Here is a 19212-nt window from a genome sequence, read left to right as displayed (position 1 = left end):
TAGAAAATATCAGTGCAAGCAAAGCTACATGGGACCAGGGACATTCAGAACACAAGAAAAGAATTTCAAGTAGACCTGAGCCAGACTCTTCCTATCTACACTAGTAAGGGCTATCACCACAGTGGTTCATAAATCAGAATGTGCTACATATCCTTTATTCTGCATAGCATACTATATATAAGTATTCACAACATTCACATTTACAGTTGTTCTTAGTACATGAGTGTGGGGCTACTAGGTATTGAAGAACACTTCCAGCTGTTGTGATATATAAAGAACTCCTCTAGGCAGTAAAGATATCAGGACAAGGAAATAGAATCAAAATGCTACTTCCCAGATTGGGCAAAAGCATGTAATTAGTCCTCTTTTCTCTCTGCCTTCCTTACAGAATGTTGAATGGAAGTACTACACATTGAACTAAACATGCCTAGTACATGTACAAAGGTAGGTATCCCTTTGTGAGGCAAAATTTCCCTGATTTCTGCTCTTTCATCATTAATTTTTCCTCTTTTTTTCTTTGGGTACACAGATATTTATTCTTTGGGGTGCTTTCTTCCAGTTACAAATCCAATTTTATTCATCTTAAAATAGTCATTGGAGAACTGACTCTGGGTGATGAACACACAATGCAATATATAGATGATGTATTATAGAAATGTACACTTGAAACTATATAATTTTATTAATCAATGTCACCACAATAAATTTACTAATTTTTTAAATAGTCATTGATCTACATTCTCTTGTGAACTTTTATGCATCTTGTAATAAAGTTAATTCCCTTGGCCCACTTCCTCTGTGCCAGATCTAATGTTTCTATTGGTACAAGATACCGATTTTTGGCAAAGTTTCTAAAAGAATAGGCATTGTAGCTGCCCCTACTACAAATTACAAATTCATGAGACTACAGTAAGCAGACTTATTACTGGTTTTTCAATATCCTCTTTTGCTCTCTTCAAATCCATTTTCCATATTTGTAGCCACAGTAGTTTTTTTAGTGTCTTTTATTGTGTTAAAATATACATAAACAAAAAATTATCATTTTAACCACTTTTAAGGGTACAGTTGAATGGCATTAGTGCATTCAGCTTATTGTGGTAGCATTGCCACCATCAATCACCAGAACTTTTTCATATTCTCCAAACTGAAAATAAGTACCTATAACCCCCATCCCATGGCAACCACCATTCCACTTTGTGGCTTTATAAACTGACTATTCAAAGTAATTGATATAAGTGAAATCATATATTTGTCCTTTTGTGTTTGGCTTATTTTACTTAGCATATTTTCTTCAAGATTTATTCATGTTGCAACATGTGTCAAAATTTCATTCCTTGATCTCACTGGTATGGGGAATCCAAAGAACACAATAAATGAGCAAACAAAACGGAAATAGACTCAGAGATAAAGAGAAAAAAAACTGATGGTTTCTAGATGGGAGGGGGTTTGGGGGATGGGGAGAGGGTGAAGGGATTAGAAAGCACAAATTGTTAGTCACAAAACAGTCATGAGGATGTAAAATACAGTATGGGAATATAATTAATAATGTTGTAAAGACTAGGTAGAGTGCCAGATGTGTACTGAATTCATGGGGGGCGGGGGATTACTGCCTAAACTGTGTAGATGTCTGACCACTGTGCTGCACACCTAAAGCTGAAGTAGAATAATACTGAATGTCAACTATAATTAAATACACACACACACACAAGGTCAGACAATTGCATTTGCAAACTCATCCTAGAAAAAGTGCTACATACCTCATTGCTGAATATCACTATGGTCACCTTCGAAGTACTCCCCTTGGGAAGCTCTGCACCGATGTCAGTGCCTAGTCCACCCTTCAAAGCAATTTTGGAACTCTTTTTCTGGAGGGCCATCAGACCTGCTGTTGTATTACAATTGATGTCCTGAATGTCACCAAAATGTCTTCCTTTCAATATTTCCTTTATCTTCAGGTAAATAAAGAAGTTATTGGGAGCCAGATCAGGTAAGAGGCGGGGTGTTCCAATACAGTTATTTGTTTACTGGCTAAAAACTCCCTCACAGACAGTGCCGTGTGAGCTGGTGCATTGTCGTGATGCAAGAGCCATGAATTGTTGGTGAAAAGTTCAGGTTGTGCAACTTTTTCACACAGCCTTTTCAGCACTTCCAAATAGTAAACTTGGTTAACTATTTGTCCAGTTGGTACAAATTCATAATGAATAGTCCCTCTGATATCCAAAAAAGTTAGCAACATCGTTTTGACTCTTGATGTGGACTGACGGAACTTTTTTGGTCGTGGAGAATTGTCTGACTTCCATTGTGCACTTTGATGCTTGTTTCAGGGTCGTATTGGTACACCCATGTTTCATCACTAGTGATAACACAGCCCAAAACTTAATTTTGCCTCTACAAATGGTCTTGGCAAACTTTGACTCTCCTTTGCTTTTGTTCATCAGTGAGCTCCTTCAGGACCATTTCTGCACACACCTTTCTCATGCCAAGATTTTCAGCTAAGATTTTCCTGTTTCTCTATTGATGTTTACTTGGTCTGCTATGCTTCTCACAGTCAGCCAACAATTTTGATGCACAATTTGATGCATTTTTGCATCAGTTCTGCTCGTTACTGGCTGTCCTGAACTTTCTTCAACAGTGACGTATTCTCTCCACTCAGGAAAGCATTTAATCCATTTGTACATTGCTGTTTTCTTCAAGGCATTATCCCCATAAACTTGGACTAACATGTCCCTGATTTCACTTCCACTCTTGCCAAGTGTAACAAGAAATTTAATGTTTGTTCGTTGCTCTAATTCAAGCTCAGACATTCTCGCTATGGCACACAAAAACACGCAACAACAATAATAAATGCTCCTTCGCAAGACACCGCCACACGTCAACGTGAACACAGCTGTGAGACACTAATATACCAAGGTTATGAAACCATACCAAGCTCTTTGTACAGTGCTGCTAATATAAGTGCACAATGGCAAGGTTGTGAAATTAATTGGCAGACCTCGTACATTAGATCCCCAAAATGTACTTATCTTCTAACGACAGTTTGTATCCTTTGACCAAAATCTCTCCATTTCCTCCATCCTGTCGTCCCTGGTAACCACAGTTCTATGTTTCTACAAGTTCCGATTTTTTACACTCCACATATACATGATATCAAACAGTATTTGCTTTCCCTAACTTATTTCACTGAGCATAATGCCCTCAAGGTCCATCCATGTTTCTGCAAATATCAGTATTTCCTTCTTTCTCATGACTGAACAAAACTCCATTGTGTGAGTGAGTGTGTGTGTGTGTGTGTGTGTGTGTGTGTGTGTGTCTGTGTGTATCTCACATATTCTTTATCTATTCATTATCAAGAGACACTTTGGTTGTTTCCATATTTTGGCTATTGTGAATAATGCTACAAAAACATGGGAGTGCAAATATCTGTTTGGTATCCTATTTCTGTTTCCGTTGGTTACATACACTGAAGTGGACTGTTAGATCCTATGGCAGCTTTTTTTAATTTTTTGAGGAACTCCCATATTGTTTTCCATCATGGTTGAAACAATTTACATTCTGAAAACAATACACTAAGGTTTCCTTTTTCCCCACATCCTCACCACTAGTTATCTTTTGTTTTTCTGATGATAGCCATTCTAACAGGTGTTAGGTGATTATCTCATTGTGGTTTGGTTTGCATTTTTCTAATGATTAATGATGTGGAGTACCCTTTTCATGTATCCGTTGACCATTTGTATGTCTTCTTAGGAAACAATGTCTTTTTAGTTCCTCTGCTTATTTTTAAATAGGACTGTTTTTTGTTGTCATTGACTCATACATATTCTTTCTATATTTTTTATATTAACACCTTATCTGACATATGGTTAGCAAACATTTTTTCCCATTTAATAGGTTTCGTTTTAATTTTGTTGATTGTTTCGTTTGATGTGCAGGAGCTTCTTCGTTTGATGTAGTCCCACTTGTTGATTTTTGCTTTTGTTGCTTATGTTTTGGGTGCCAAAGGTCAAGAAAAATGGGATGAGGTCCCTTATATGCAAGCTTTTATGATGTTACTCAATAAAGATTGGACAACCAAAATTATGTTCAGAAACTTGGCAAAAGTAGAGGTCTTAAAGGTTTTTCTAACTCTCGGTGACTTTCAAGATCTTGCAGATAATCTAAGTGTAAACACGACTGTTACTGCCTGAAGCTGAGGTAACTGAAGAAAAAGGGGGGGGGGCATTTTTAAAAACAAGTGGCTAGTCTCTTCAGCCAGAGCCTCACCCTTTTGTTCCAGCCTCTTTGAGACTGTGGAGGCCAATTTGATGATCTTAGGTCATCTTTGCTATTGTTGTTAGTTCTGTTTATGCCTATGATATCTGATATCTGTGCGAGTTAGTGTTTTATATATAATGTAGTGTTTTTGCCTCCAGATGGTATTACCAGTATATAATATTTAATTGGCTTAAAATAAAATTTAAATGCTTACATAAATTTAAATAATAAAAACAGACCCAAGTACTTTTCAAGATCACGTAATCTAAGAAAATATTTGATACTAAGGCTGGTTTAACTTTTGGTTAAATATACATGTCTTTTAAGGTTATTAACATTAAATATGGTATCTTTTGTTTTATCTGAGTTTGCAAACATAAATTCATGTTATCTCTGTTACAAAACTTGTCAAGAAAATAGCTTGGGTAATAATTCACTTTGAAATCTCATAGACTTAAGAACTAAGAGATGTAACTAAAATAAAAGGTTGTTAAAGCTTTTCAGTAAATATATATATATATATATATATATATATATAAATGTATATATACATGTATATATATAAAACGTGTTTCCCCGAATGTAAGACCAGGTCTTACAGTAATTTTTGCTCCAAAAGATGCATTAGGACTTACGTTCACAGGAAGTCATCCTGAAAAATCATGCTAGGGCTTATTTTCCAGTTAGGTCTTATTTTCAGGGAAACACAGTATATATATGATATGCATACTTAAACATGGTTTCCCTAATCCTTTTGGTAACTTGAAACCTCAGAGTTTTGCTAAGTTAAGTTAAATGATAAAAATTATTGAATATATAGATATTTCAAAATAACAAAATACTGAAATATTAATTAGATGGGTATGAGCTCACCTACTTTTGGTTTCTTGTTACAGTAAAGCCAAATCATAAATTAAGATCTGTTAATAAATACATTTTTTACTTTCTTTATTGAAAAAATAGGATTCTAAAAAATTGTGGATATATTGCCAACAAAACCCTATGCTTCTAAAGGTTGCAAAGTATGTTTGCAGATTTGCCAGTGGAAATATTGATTGCTTGCTTTTTTTTTTTTTTTAAACTTTATTTATTTTTTTTTATTTATTAGTTTCAGGTGTACAAGACAAGGTAATACTTAGACGTTCATCATTTATATCCCTCACACTGTGAACCCCCCTCCCCCCATCCACTATCCCTCCGACCTCACACTGAACCATCACATTATATATATAAAATTATAGTTGGCATTCATTAATGTTTAGCTTCTGGTGTACAATGCCATGATCAGGTATCCACAGTATCCCTGAGGTGGTCTCCCAAATAGGACGCATGTCCATCGGATACCCAACAAAATCTTTACAACATTATTGAATACCTTCCCCAAATTAATTTTCAAAAAAACCCTGAGGCCATCTTGTGGTTACCAGCTGCTTCCAAATCCCTTCACCTTTTCCCTTATCCCCAACCCCCCCCCCCACACCCATCTAACAACTCTCGGTTTTTTTCTTTGTGTCCCCAGATTGCTTGCTTTTTAGTTGTCAGTAGAAATTAAGGTCCCAAGGCTTATAAATTCTAATTAATATAAAAATGATGTGTGTTTTTAAAGAAGGTATAGGATATGGAAAAACATTTTTGAAGTAACTGAAAGAAAGTAGTTTGTCCCAAGGATGGCTATTTCTGAATGAGTGAAAAAAGATAAAGAGGGACTTGGAAAGTTGTAGAAGGTTTGTGAAGAAAAATCTGAGAAAGTTTTATATGTGGTTAAAGCTAAATAAGATTAAAATAATAGGATTTATATATATGTAATACAGAATTATACACCTGAAATCTATGTAATTTCACTAACAATTGTCACCCCAATAAATTTTAAAAAAGATTAAAATAAATTAAATAGATAACTTTAAATATCAAAAGTTAGCTGGTGCAAAATTAGAATTAAGTTTTCTTTCTGCTAAATAAGCCAAACTTTGTTAGACTATTTGCTACTGATATTATGAAAAAGGTTTCTGCCTAAAAAGCAAAGATTATGTGTCATCAGAATAATTTTCTATGTTTTATATTTTCACTAGGCCCTTGTGAAGTAGGAATCTTTTTCTGAGTCCCCAAATGATGTAAATGATGTTGGATTTGCTAGTAGTTTCTGGGTGTAGGCTGGGATCATGTCTCGTGAAGCCGAGAATGGACACACAGACCAGGGAGAGGCAAAAAGTTGTAAAGGAAGATAATTTATTAGAGGCAGGAGAAGAGGTTGCAGCTCCCGAGCAGGAGAGGGTCCCGAATGGGGTGCCCAGTGACTGAGACAAATCTCTTACTTTTATACCTTCCCTTGCCTGCTTGGGGACGGAGGCGGGGGGGGGGGGGGGGGGGGGGGGGGGGGGAGGGGGGGGGGAGCTGGAGCCTGTTTGCTCATCCTGAAGGGATTAACGAACTAATCCATTCCTATCTATCAGATCTACTCCTTTGTCTGGCCAGAAGGGATTTGAGATTATCTATTAACCTCAAGGCTTATTCTCATGTCCCTGTCCTGGAGTGAAGGAGACATTCCAGGGCCTGGAGTTCCAGGATATGGCTGCTTTTTGTTTATTCCACCAGGTACCCCCTGTCTACCTAGCAATCATACTAACTAACCTGTCTCACTTGGTTACTTAAGAAAACTAAATCTCCACAATAGGAAGAACGAAGTTTTGCTAATAATTATGTAAACTTCCGTATTCCAGGGCTGCTAGAGTTCATGTGCCTCCTCGCTGTCTGATATAGGTGAGTGTAAGGAAGCTTGGACTGATGTGTTCCCTACCTAGCAGGATATTATAGTAACTTTGACCCATTGTTGCATCTTGACAAGAAGGCTCAGATCCTAGAGGAGGCCACGGAATTTGTTTAAATGTCTTTAACAACCAAGACAGGGAAAACAAGGAAAGAAAGGAACAGCAAGACCAGAGATAAAACCAGAGACAGACCAGAATTCTGGCTGCAGTTATAGGCAGGCCAAGGCCAAAGTCAACTCAGGGTCACCCCATCAACCCCAGAAGAGGACCACCAGGTGAAGGATTCTGCTTTGGATGTGGAAGCCCAGATCACTGGAGTAAGGAGTGTTCTAATCCTCCAAAAAAGCCATGCCCCCCTGTCATGCAGGGCAGCCTGTGGGGTCTCAGCTCCCACTCCCCACATAAGAATGCAGGACATGCTGAGGCCAAACAGGAACACCCACAGAGCTATAGGTAGGGGAGTCATACCACTATATTCTCCCTGGTGGCTGGGTTGGAGAAACAGGAAGCAGGAGCCACACTGTCTGCAACCCACTGTCTGTTTCTCTGCAATCTGCAACCCACACTCCACCGTGCTAATTGCAATCCGCGCTTGCTAGCTCAGCCACCATCTTCTTGCTAGCCCCCACTTTCTGCTAGCGTAGCCACAGCAGTTATATTAGAGGCCAATGGCTCACTGGTTACAGCTGACGGCCAACTAGTCACAGCTGATGGCCATCCAATTACAGTTGATTGCCATCTACTACCTGAGCCAGCACCTTTCTATGTGAGGTCGAGAGTCTGGAAACTGCTCTCTTGGCTCTGTCCCCACACGCCCTGTGCAAACGGAAAGGGCACTGAATGAGGAATTGTCCCCTGCTCCAAAGGGAGCAGGGGCCAACTCCTTCCCTGCAAATGGCTGTGATCAACTGATGGGGCCCAAGTATCCCAGTGGCTCCCAAGAAAAAGGTCATATGTATCACAAAGGAAGAACTGTGGGTGACCCTTGATGTAGCGGATAAGTCTATTAATTTCCTGATTATTGATATGGGAGGCATTTATTCTGTCTTGACATCTCACTCTGTACCTATTTCCTCTAAAACCTGCTCGGTTGTGAGGATAAATAGAGCCCCTAGATTTAGGATCATACTCAGCCTGTTCCTTACCAGGGAAGCCTGAGAGCCAGTGTAGAATTTTGGATTTACTCTACCCAAGGGGAGAAGAAGGTAGGTTTTTTTTTTTGTTTCGTTTTTTTTTTTTTTTTTTTTTTTTTTTTATTTACAACCTTCCACCAGTTATTGTTTGGGAGCTACTTCTGGGGGCTGTTAATTCTGTAGAAATTATGGCTTTCTCTGCATGCTATCAAAGTGATCTGGAGAAGCTAGAGAAAGCCCTCAGCAAATAGTTATAGTGTAAAGGTGAAACTTGGGGAATCAAAAACTTAGACATGGCTAGTTTGCAATTAGATCCACCTTGATATTCAGCTGTTTTCTTTGTTTCTCCCCTCACTGATGAAAACCTGTTTTGTTCCCTTTCTTAAGGCTACACATACCTCTTTAATCCATTTAATCAGCAGAATCCTAACCTGAAAAAAACAGTTTCTTAATCCTCAGGTGCCTGGACACCTGAATTCATTTTAGAAGTCTCTCGCAGTTTTTATGGGTGATGTATAAAGCCCCAGGCCGCGATGGCCATGGCCGAGTATGGAGACAAAATTATCTTGAAACAGACCAGACGGGAAGCGATGTCAGCCCTAGGACCCACCTGACGGACTCACCCTTCCTTTGTTCTTCTTCTTGTGTATCTATAAAACCTTCTGCCCATTCTAGGAACAGGGAGGTGGCCTTTGGACAGGAGCCTGCCATAGTCCCAAAATGCTGGCATTCTAAATAAACCTGCTTCTCTTTCCACCAGTCTTATCTCTTGGTTTTTAACTGTTTCAAGAGGCTGGTAGCCGGACCTTAGCATGACGCCGATAATTCCTGGTTGTTAGAAGCCTGGCTGGTATGCTCAGAAGTAGTAAGTGCTAAGAAGGGAGCATTGACAGGTTATGCAGCACAGCAGTTTGTAGAGGAGCTTCTTTTGAACCAAAAATAATCATCTATTGCTCTCTTTGAATTATTCTAACACAGGAAACCTCTGTGATCCTTATTATATATTTAACAGATTTAATAGATTTTGTAACCATATCAAAATTGTCAATATATATTGCTCAATATATTTATAGATATCTGAGTTTTTAAAGTAATATTCCTGCCTTCTGTTACTGTTCCATACTCTGTAAATTGATTGATACTTCCTTCTTTGCTAATAGTCTCTTTTTTCATCTTGATTCTTCTTACGTTTAATTTTCTATTTAAAGTCTGACTAGAATTCAAAATTCTTGGATATGGGCCATGGGCTAATTTTTCTAAAAACAGCAATTTCCTGAGTAGTTTTATAAACCAAGCAAAATTCAAGTCGCTGAGTATGTACCGATAAATTCATTATACCTGCTCTGAAGGAACATACACTTTGACCATGCTCTAGAATAGTTAAAATTTCTATTAACATTAATTCATCCATATGTTCAACAAATATTTCAAATACTTATTAGGGATCAGGAGCTGTACTAGGTGCAAAGGATACGGTGGTAAGTAAAACACAGTTCCTGCTCTCATAGAACGTACAAGATACAAGGGATATGGACACTAATCAAGTATTCATACAACTTTTCTTGAAAAATTGTATTAGAAACTAAGATCTGGCAGTAGGTGTGCTCAATGCTATCATAGTGTCATTGCTAGGAAATGTATGTGTGTATACTAATCTGTGTATATACACATATGTATAAATACTTGTATATGTATCTATATTAAACTAAACATGAATTCATACTTATGCCTCCAAATCTAATCCATTCTCACATAGATGATTCTAGTTTTTTTCTTCTCTTTCCTTGTCTGTAAACTTCCACTCCAACAGTGAGAAACCTGACTCTTGCCATCTGTAATGTAATTGGTTACTTGTTCAATTCCAGTATATATGTATGGCAGAATCAGAATTTTTAATCCATTTTCTTAGTGAGAAACACCTTTATCTATATGAGTACAGTGCTTATATTCAGTTCTTCTGCCATTAGTTTTACAAACTACTCATTTCCAAAGTTACTTAGGTTAGCACTTTACCCATCTGCTTTAGTAAGGTTTTTTTTTCACTTTTATACACTGAGGGGTTTTTTTGTTTGTTTTGTTTTTATTTCTTTTTTTCTTAGTAATTCATTTACCTAAACTTTAGAGTTTTTAAAATTTTTGTTAAATTTTTGTTAAATTTATCGGTGTGACATTGGTTAGTAAAGTTATATACGTTTCAGTTCTATAATACGCCATCTATATATTGAATTGTATGTCCACAACCCAAAGTCAATTATCCTTCCTTCACCATATATTTGACCCCCTTTACCTTCTTCTATCACCCTCTTTCTCCCCTTCCCCTCTGGTAACCATTGAACTGTTGTCTGTCTATGATTTGTATGTGTGTTTGTTTGTTTGTCTTGTTCACTTGTTGCTTTCAGTTTTATATCCCATATTTGAGTGAAATGATATATTTCTCGACTTTTTCTGTCTGACTTATTTTGCTTGGCATGACTATCTCAAGATCTATCCATGTTACAAATGGCAGTATTTCATCCTTTCTTGTGGCCGAGTAATTTCATTGTATGCACTATGTACCACATCTTCTTTATCAAATCATCTATCAAAGGTTATTATTTTTTTAAACTTGACATTCCACCCTAGAGTTCTCAGACCTCAAAAATGATTTTTTAAAGTTGCATATATTGTTTTACTTTTGCACTGTTGAATATTTAATTTTATAAAATTATATTTATTTATCTGTTGAATTAATCATGTGATATTTTTATTTTGCTTGATAATATGGTGAATTATGTTGTTTTTGTATATATTAAATCATTAAAATTTGAATTCCTGGGTTAAATTTAACTATTGTGATATATTATATTTTTATGCACTGTACAATTCAGTTTGAATATGTATATTTTTTCCAAATTATTATGTCTATTTTTATAAGTAAGAATAGTCAATAATTTTTTTCAGTGTTGTTCTCATGTTTCTTATACCTGTGATCTTAGCTTCATAAAATGAACTAGGAATGTTCCTTCTTTTTCACTTCTTGCTAAAATTTATGAAAGATTAGATTGATTTGTTCTTGAATGTTTTACAAATTTCATGGGTAAAACTGAATGAGCTTGGTGTTATGTTTGTTGGAAAATTTTAAATTTTTGATTCAAAATCTTCACTTCATGGTTACAATTCTCTTTCTTTGTTTTTATTTTTCAATGGAGACATAATTCATTTACCAAAATTTTACCCTTTTAAAATATACAATCCATTGATTTGTAGTATATTCACAAAGCTGTGTAATCATCACTATTCTCTAATTTTAGAATAAATTCATCACCCAACAAAGAAAACTTATATGAATTTGCAGTCACTCCCAATCCCTTCCACCCCAGTTACTGGAAACCACTATAAACACTTTCTGTGTGCATTAATTGGCCTAATCTAATCTGTTCATTTCATTTAAATGGCATTATACAATAAGTAATCATTTGTGTCTGGCTTCTTTCACTTAGCATGATTTCAAGGTCATCCATGTTGTAACATGCATTAGAATTTTATTTCTTCCAAAGGCTGAATAATATTCCATTATATTTCATTAATGTGGTATATATATATATATATATATATATCACATTTAGTTATCCTTTCAACAGTTGATGACCATTGCTTATTTTTCTCTAATACATAGAACTCTTTTATAAAAACATAACCGTAATAACATTGTCACACACTCAAATTTTATAATTTTTCAATATGATCAAATATCCAATGAGTGTAAGAGTTTCTCAAATTGTATTTAAGATGAGTTTTTCTCGTAAAATGTTTATTTGAAGTATCATCAAATAGCATTCATGCATTGTAATTAGTTGATATGTTTCTTAAGTTGCTTTTAATATATGTCTCCCTTCTATATTTTCTTAATTTTTCTTGCAATTTACCTGTTGATAAACCAGGTTGTTTGTACTTAGAGTTTTCTATAGTCTGAATCATGTTTCCTTTAATTATTATGTTTAGGATTCATACCTAAATCTGTAGATGATTGTCTTTTATCAGTCTGGGAAAATATCAACCATTATCTTTTTAAATATTTCCTTTTCTACACCCTTTCTTTCCTCACCTTCTAAAAGTCTGACATTTTTATACTAATCTCTCTGTTAGAAGCCTCTCATCCTTCCAAAGAGGATTTGAAATCGATTCTTCCAGGCATCAGAGAGCATTACCAATTAGACAGAATTTTAATTAAATTCCAAACTTGATATTTTTTAGATCACCTAGATAGAGAAAAATTTAGGCTGCAAGGCCATATGAGGACAGGCTTGTAAATTATCAGAAGAAATATAATTTTTCCTTCCAATCAGAATGATTGTTCAAGACAGGTGACTTTCCTTTGTATAATAGTTCCCAAGAGGTAGACATTTATTTCTAGTTCGCACTTAATACTAAAAGTGGATCACTTGGGAGCACCAACTTTATTTGGAATGGGTAGAAATATACTATTAGATTCCAATTTCTGGTGGTTCCTGGCTTTTTTTCCTATACCCTTTTCCCTATGAGTTGGTGAAAACTGAAGCACAAGTGCATCTGGCATGTTAAATATCCCAATAGCAGGCCAGTTTCAGTTCTCTGCTTATCTCTCTCTGGTTTTCTGCTTTAATTTTTTTTTTTAGGTTTTGAGTACTCTCACTTTCTTACCAGCTCATGGATGAATTTAGTTCTTGTTTTGTTTTTTAAGTATATTTCATTTACTGTGTGTGTGTGTGTGTGTGTGTGTGTGTGTGTGTGTATTTTTGGTGGAGTCTTAAATCATATGCATGTAAAACCTATGGCTCTGATTCTCCAAGTCCCCTAACTATCATTATTACTGGCAGTTAGTTTATTTGGTTCATCTACGTTATCAAGCCCATACAAAAGAATTTATGCATCTTAAAAAGATTATCTATTTCAAAAGCTTCACACTGCTTCATAGACTTCTCACATTAACCATTACATAATCTTGGGTAAGTAACTTAACCCCTGTGAGCTTTATTTTTGTTTTGTGTTAAATGGAAATGTTAATCCCAACTGACAACCTTTGAAGAACAAATGATAATGAAATAGTATATGAAAATGTGTTTTGTAAACTGCAAAGTATTATGGTAATGCAAGATGTTAGTATTAGTAAACAGATCACCTTTCTATCATCACTTGGGCATCGTATTTAACAAAGTGTTTGCTTTTTGTATTAAGTCACTTTTGGCAACATTTTAAAAATGAGTGGTGGTTAACTTATTTTTTTCCACAATGGTCTGTATTCTTTCTCACTTAACTAATATTATGGCCTTGTTTTATGTTATAACTCTTTGATGTAAAATTATCAATAATCATCTTGTGAAGTTTACAACAAGTTACAATCTACTGTATTTGAATACATTCTATAAAGTAATAAATCACAATTACCTTCTTTGAGCATAAAAAGTGCATAAAGACAATGAAATACTTACCCTGTATATCTTGGAAAGTTTATATTATTGTTTACCAATCCTTTCATTCAGGGTTACATTTCTGGATCTCCAATTTACCTGTGACGTATCATGAATTACCTTGGGTTTTTTTGATGAATATATTCTTGTATCACTCTTAAAATACCAATCTTAAAAATTAAATTGCTACGCTTCCTAGTCATTCTAATACCCTTATATACTTACTGTGACAGATTATGCAAAATGTTTTCTAATGATAAGGCACATTTGTAATTAACTACACAACTTTATTTACAGAGCAGAACTGATGAGCTTGATGAAGCAAAAATGAAGAATATGACAATTATAAGTTTAGCCGAAACTATGTTATGTATTTGTTGTGCCATACATAATAAACATTCATAAAAATAAGAACTTAAACTCAAATGGGAATTTAAGGTTTGCTCTCATTGTGTTCCCATTTTCAAAATACAATACTCATAGGGTAATTTCTCATTTTAAATAATTTCACTTTGCTCCTCAATCTTTGAAAGTATGAATACAGTTCTGAAGTCTACCAATATTCACAATTAAAAAAATCATCAGATATCTAATGAATAAAATGTAGCTTTCAGAAGTGACAAGATAAGAATATTTACTGTGATACTTTATTAAGCTCAAAACTTATGTGTTAAGAAAAGCAGATTTGATGTGTCTACATCATAGTAGCTAAAAACATCAAAAAGTATAAACCTTTAAATAATAATCATAGCTTCAAGCTATAGAGTTAAATAAAATAAAAAGGAATGGAATTGCATTTGAACATAATTTGAAGAGAGAGCACTTTTACTTTTTTACTTAACCATATCTTTAATGATGGTTCAATCAATAAAATCTTCCACGTAAGTAAAAAAAAAAATATGTAGAATCAATTCAATTCAAGAAATTTATTGAGAGTTTACCATGTATTATGGGCCATTCCAGGAGTTGAGTGGGCCAATGATGAATGATGAGGCAGAAAGGGGTTAATAAAAAGTGAACCTGAAGGAGGACTTCAGGTCCGTAGCCCCTCCCCAGGAACCACCCAGGCTCATCCCCTAGAAATAAATCTAAGATGTCTAAACAAACCCTCATAAAAAGAGGAGATAAGACCCAAATGGTTTTAACCTGTTCTTCACACATGTGCAAACTGCCAAAACCTGCCCATTAGTTGAACTCTAGCCTAATTATAATGCAAATAGAATGGAATGAACATTAAGGCTTGCCCCCCCTCGTGGGTTTTTCTGTATGCATTCTGTGTAAAAGCATGCGCCAAAAGAAACCAGTTATATAACCAACATATGTCAATCAAATGATCTCAGTCTATACGTCACATCTCCTGACATAAGGAAATTTACCTACACTTTCCTATTTAAGAAAAAGCTAACCTAAAGTTAGGTGCGGTCCTCTGCCCCAGCAACATCTAGACCGGCTTCTTCCTTCTTAAATAAACTTACTTCCTTGCTCTCCTCATTTCAGGCTGAGTCTGTGAATTCTTTTGCGAACCACCGGGGGTTAATTCCAATGGCACACATTGAACATGAGATAATTCTATTCTCCCGGACTCTAAACTAGTATGGAAGTCAGACATATACAGAAATATCTGTAATGTATGAAAGAATAAAATGAATACAATAATAAAGGCACATAATACCATGGGGATATGGTAGAAGTAGAAATAAGTTCCGACTGAGAAATCAACAGCTACTAATATAAAATATAAATATCCTAAACAAAATGATCAGGACCTAATATTTCAACCTGGAAAAACAATTAATACTTGCAATTTTCCCGTATGTAGTTGCTACGCATGTGTTATGAACATTGTTATGGTACTTGAGGAATCATATAATGCTTATACATCTCTGTATGTGAAAAATATATAATAAACCAGATCCCAGTTGTGGAATGCTGGAAAAGAAAGACATGTTTTTTTTTTTTTTATTATAGAAGTTCAAACATGTTGTCATTTCAGACAAGAGTTCGTATTTCTAGAAAATTAGACATGAAAGGAAACTTAAAGGTCATGTAGTCAACTTCCTCAGTCTTACATGAGGAACTGAGACCAAGAGGTGAATTGATTTAGTGAAGGTCTCACAGTGGGTTAGTGGGTTAAAACTGGGTTTAGTATTCCCAGATGGGTGCTGCCCGCCAAGCTGTTTTACATGAGCAGGGCAAGTTTGGTTAATAAAACAAAGGATTTCACAATTAATGTTAAAGACAAAATTTAAAAATAAAAAAACCATGAAAGACTATTTCATATAAATGGGTTCTTAACATTTAACTCATATTACTATCTGTGGAGCTGAAAACTGAAATTCTGAGACAATACTAAAAAAGTATCTAAGGGTTGTCATGGCAACTTGATAGGCGGTTTTTTGGTGTGTTTTTTGTTTGTTTTGTTTTGTTTTTGAAAAATATTAGTAGCATTTTGTAATATATGCTAGCAGCTGTCTGATTCAATTGTCAAAAGGAAGTCAGTTGAAGAAAGTCTACAGAACTAGAGTTTCTGAAAAACTTGTAAAGGAATCTACACCTTTAAATGCAGTTAACTTCACCTAGCCCTATCATCAAAAAACGTGTATTCATTTAAAAATCTAGATATTTGTAGTTTCTGAATAAGAATAGCTACTGCCTAGTAAAGCATAAAAATTACATGTTTAAGGTCAACCTTGCAAAAGAAGATAATGCTCTTATGACTAGATCACTCAGTAGATACCAATATAGACAAGATCTAAGCTTTCACATAATAATGAAGAGAAATAGACAATAAGCAAACAAATACATTAGACCGTGACAATGTTATGCAGCAAATTGAAACACATTGTCAAAGAGTGTGGCTGTTTTACTTTAGCTGGTCAGAAAAAGTTTCTTTAGGAGTAGTATTTGCATTAAGATCTGAATGACAAGAAGGATACAGATTTGCAAAGATCAGAAAGAATTAGCCGATAGAGGACATACTGCTGGGAACCCTAACCTGCTTTAAATAAATAAATAAATACATCAGCAGTGCAATATAGTTGCAACTAGATATTTTAATACCACTTAAGAATATGCTCTTTCTCTTTTAGCAGAGTATATTAGAATGAGTCAGTCACTGAACATACATAAAGTGTCATCATTGGTCAACATGGTTTATGAAATAAAAAGTTATACGAACTAACATTTGGTGGAAACAAAAGAGAGTATTTAACAATGGAACTTAATTTTATCAGAAAAAAATTTAAATGGTTATTAAACATATTATTATGGGGTACTATCCATTTTATTAACGGTCAATCGGATATAATTTTTGAGAGAGAAAATACAATTATCTAGTCCTGAATTTCTCAATATTGAATCCATGTTGGTTTATATGTGCTAAAGATATTGAAATACTCATAGACAAAAATAAACAGGTATTTTTGAAATGTTGGACTGCCCAGTTTTTGTAATAACAAAATTTTGCTACATTTATTTGACCATTTGAAACACATATATTTTTAAATCTGATCATTAACATCTCCCAGAATACTGTTCCATGGAACCCCAGATTAACTGAGACTAATGTAGTCCAACTATTTCATTTAGCAGAAGTGCAAACAGACATGCACAGAAATTGTATAACTTACTTCACCTCTTAACAGCTGCATTAGTTTTCTATTGCTGCTGTAGCAAATTTATAAGCTTAAAATAGCACCCATTATTAATATCACAGTTCCTGTAAGTCAGAAGTCCAGGTGGGTTCAACTGGGTTCTCTGCTTAAGGTCTTAGAAGAATGAAATCAATATGTGGGCAGGTCTGCACTCTTATCTAAAGCCTCAGGGGAAAAATAAACTTACAAGTTCATTTAGGTCAATGATAGAATTCATTTCCTGTGCTTGTACAGCTAAATCCCTTGTTTACTTGCCGGCTGCCAGTTGATACGGCCTCTCTACTCCTAGAGGCTGCACACATTCCTTCTAGTATCTTCATCTTCAAAGCTACAATGGCACATCAAGTCCTCACGATTTGTCTTTATAACCTCCTCTCCTGCCATCAAATGCTGTTTTTTAAGGACTCATATAATTACATTTGGTCTACCTGCATAATCAAGGATATTCTCCTTATCTCAAGGTCAACTGTGCCAAAACATTTACAGGATTGATATCCCATGATATCCAGATGTCTCAAGGATGAGAGCAGGGGATTTTTAGGAGGCTGTTTTAGAACTCTGCCTATCACAACAGTAGAACTGAAACTAGAATCAAAGTCTCTTTATTGTGAATGCAGTATTTTTCTCCTATTATGTTTAAAATCAGTAAATGGGTTTTTATTAATACTTAAGAATCACTGAATTGCTGTTGTAGGTATAATTTATATATAATGTATTCTTAATATTTGCATATTTAATCTGAAGAATTGTGATCACCAACATATTTTCTCTAAACAAGTCTTGGTCTTTTATTATAAATGGATTTCTAAACAGATTATCAGTTTGTCATTTTTAATAATCATGTTTTGTTTTCTTTGTTTTTTATTTTAAGGAAAATTAAATGGCATATAATTTGCATTACTCTAAGGAAAAGCAATTGCAATAATAACCAGAATGCATTTTATTCTTTTGTAGGTGTGGAAATTTAAAGTAATTACTTTTTTATATGTACCAATTGAATTGCTAATTGAATAATTATTGTAAAATAAAAAGTAGCATAATATGTGTTAATTAAGCACCCAAATGCTGTTCTATGATCATTTGCCAAACCACAGTAATTTTTATAATTTTCTTAATTAACAGTATTATTTTTGGATATAGTATTGCAGTCATAAATTTTTTTTCCATTAAAAATAATCAAGTTTTTTATTAGAGGTATGATAATTTTCTAAACTGGAAAATAGCTTACAAAAGAAGTTGAAGGATAATTTTGCTAATATACAAGCATAATACTCAATCTCAAACCAAGGTATAGTGAACATCTCATGGCTTTTATCTGCTCATCATTACTTCCACTTTTTCTGGTAACCTCAACCTCAGTTTTGGGGTGAACTTTCCCTTATCCATGCTGGGGTTCTAATGATGTTGCCAAAATATAACCTAATATCCTAGTGGTAAAGCTGACCATCTGACTCACCCTGTCCTGACAATTTATAATAACCTATTTTCTCATCTTTGATGATTCCCCCAAAGAAAGGCACCCAAGACAATCAATGTCATTTTCTCAAATTTTATATGTGAATAGAGGGAAAGAAGAGTTTTTTCTTTGTCTGGGGTTGCAGGTTAGAAATATATAATATTGGAGCTACGTGCAGATATATCATCTCCTAACTCCCACTACAAAACTGAGAAACCCTGTATTAAGTAGGAAAGAGGTGGGTCAACAACAACAATGAGGTAAAACTATGATATACAAATAAATACCAAATGAGCAAGATATAAAAGATATAATAAGAGATATAAGATATAGAATGAGCAAGAATTAGACATAGAGGAACTTGACAACATGGTTTAATTCCTGAAAAATTTACTATTTGACTTCTCGGTTGCATGAACCAATAAGTTACTTTTTTGTGTTGTTTATACTAATCTATAACATGTGACCAAAAGTTCATTGACTAGTACATTTGGGAGCATTTCTTTTGGTAAATTGAATTGGGTGACT

This window comes from Rhinolophus hipposideros, assembly GCF_964194185.1.
Source record: "Rhinolophus hipposideros genome assembly, chromosome: X".
Lineage (NCBI taxonomy): Eukaryota > Metazoa > Chordata > Mammalia > Chiroptera > Rhinolophidae > Rhinolophus > Rhinolophus hipposideros.
The sequence above is the reverse complement of the archived record's forward strand: the minus strand, read 5'-3'. Positions refer to the sequence as shown.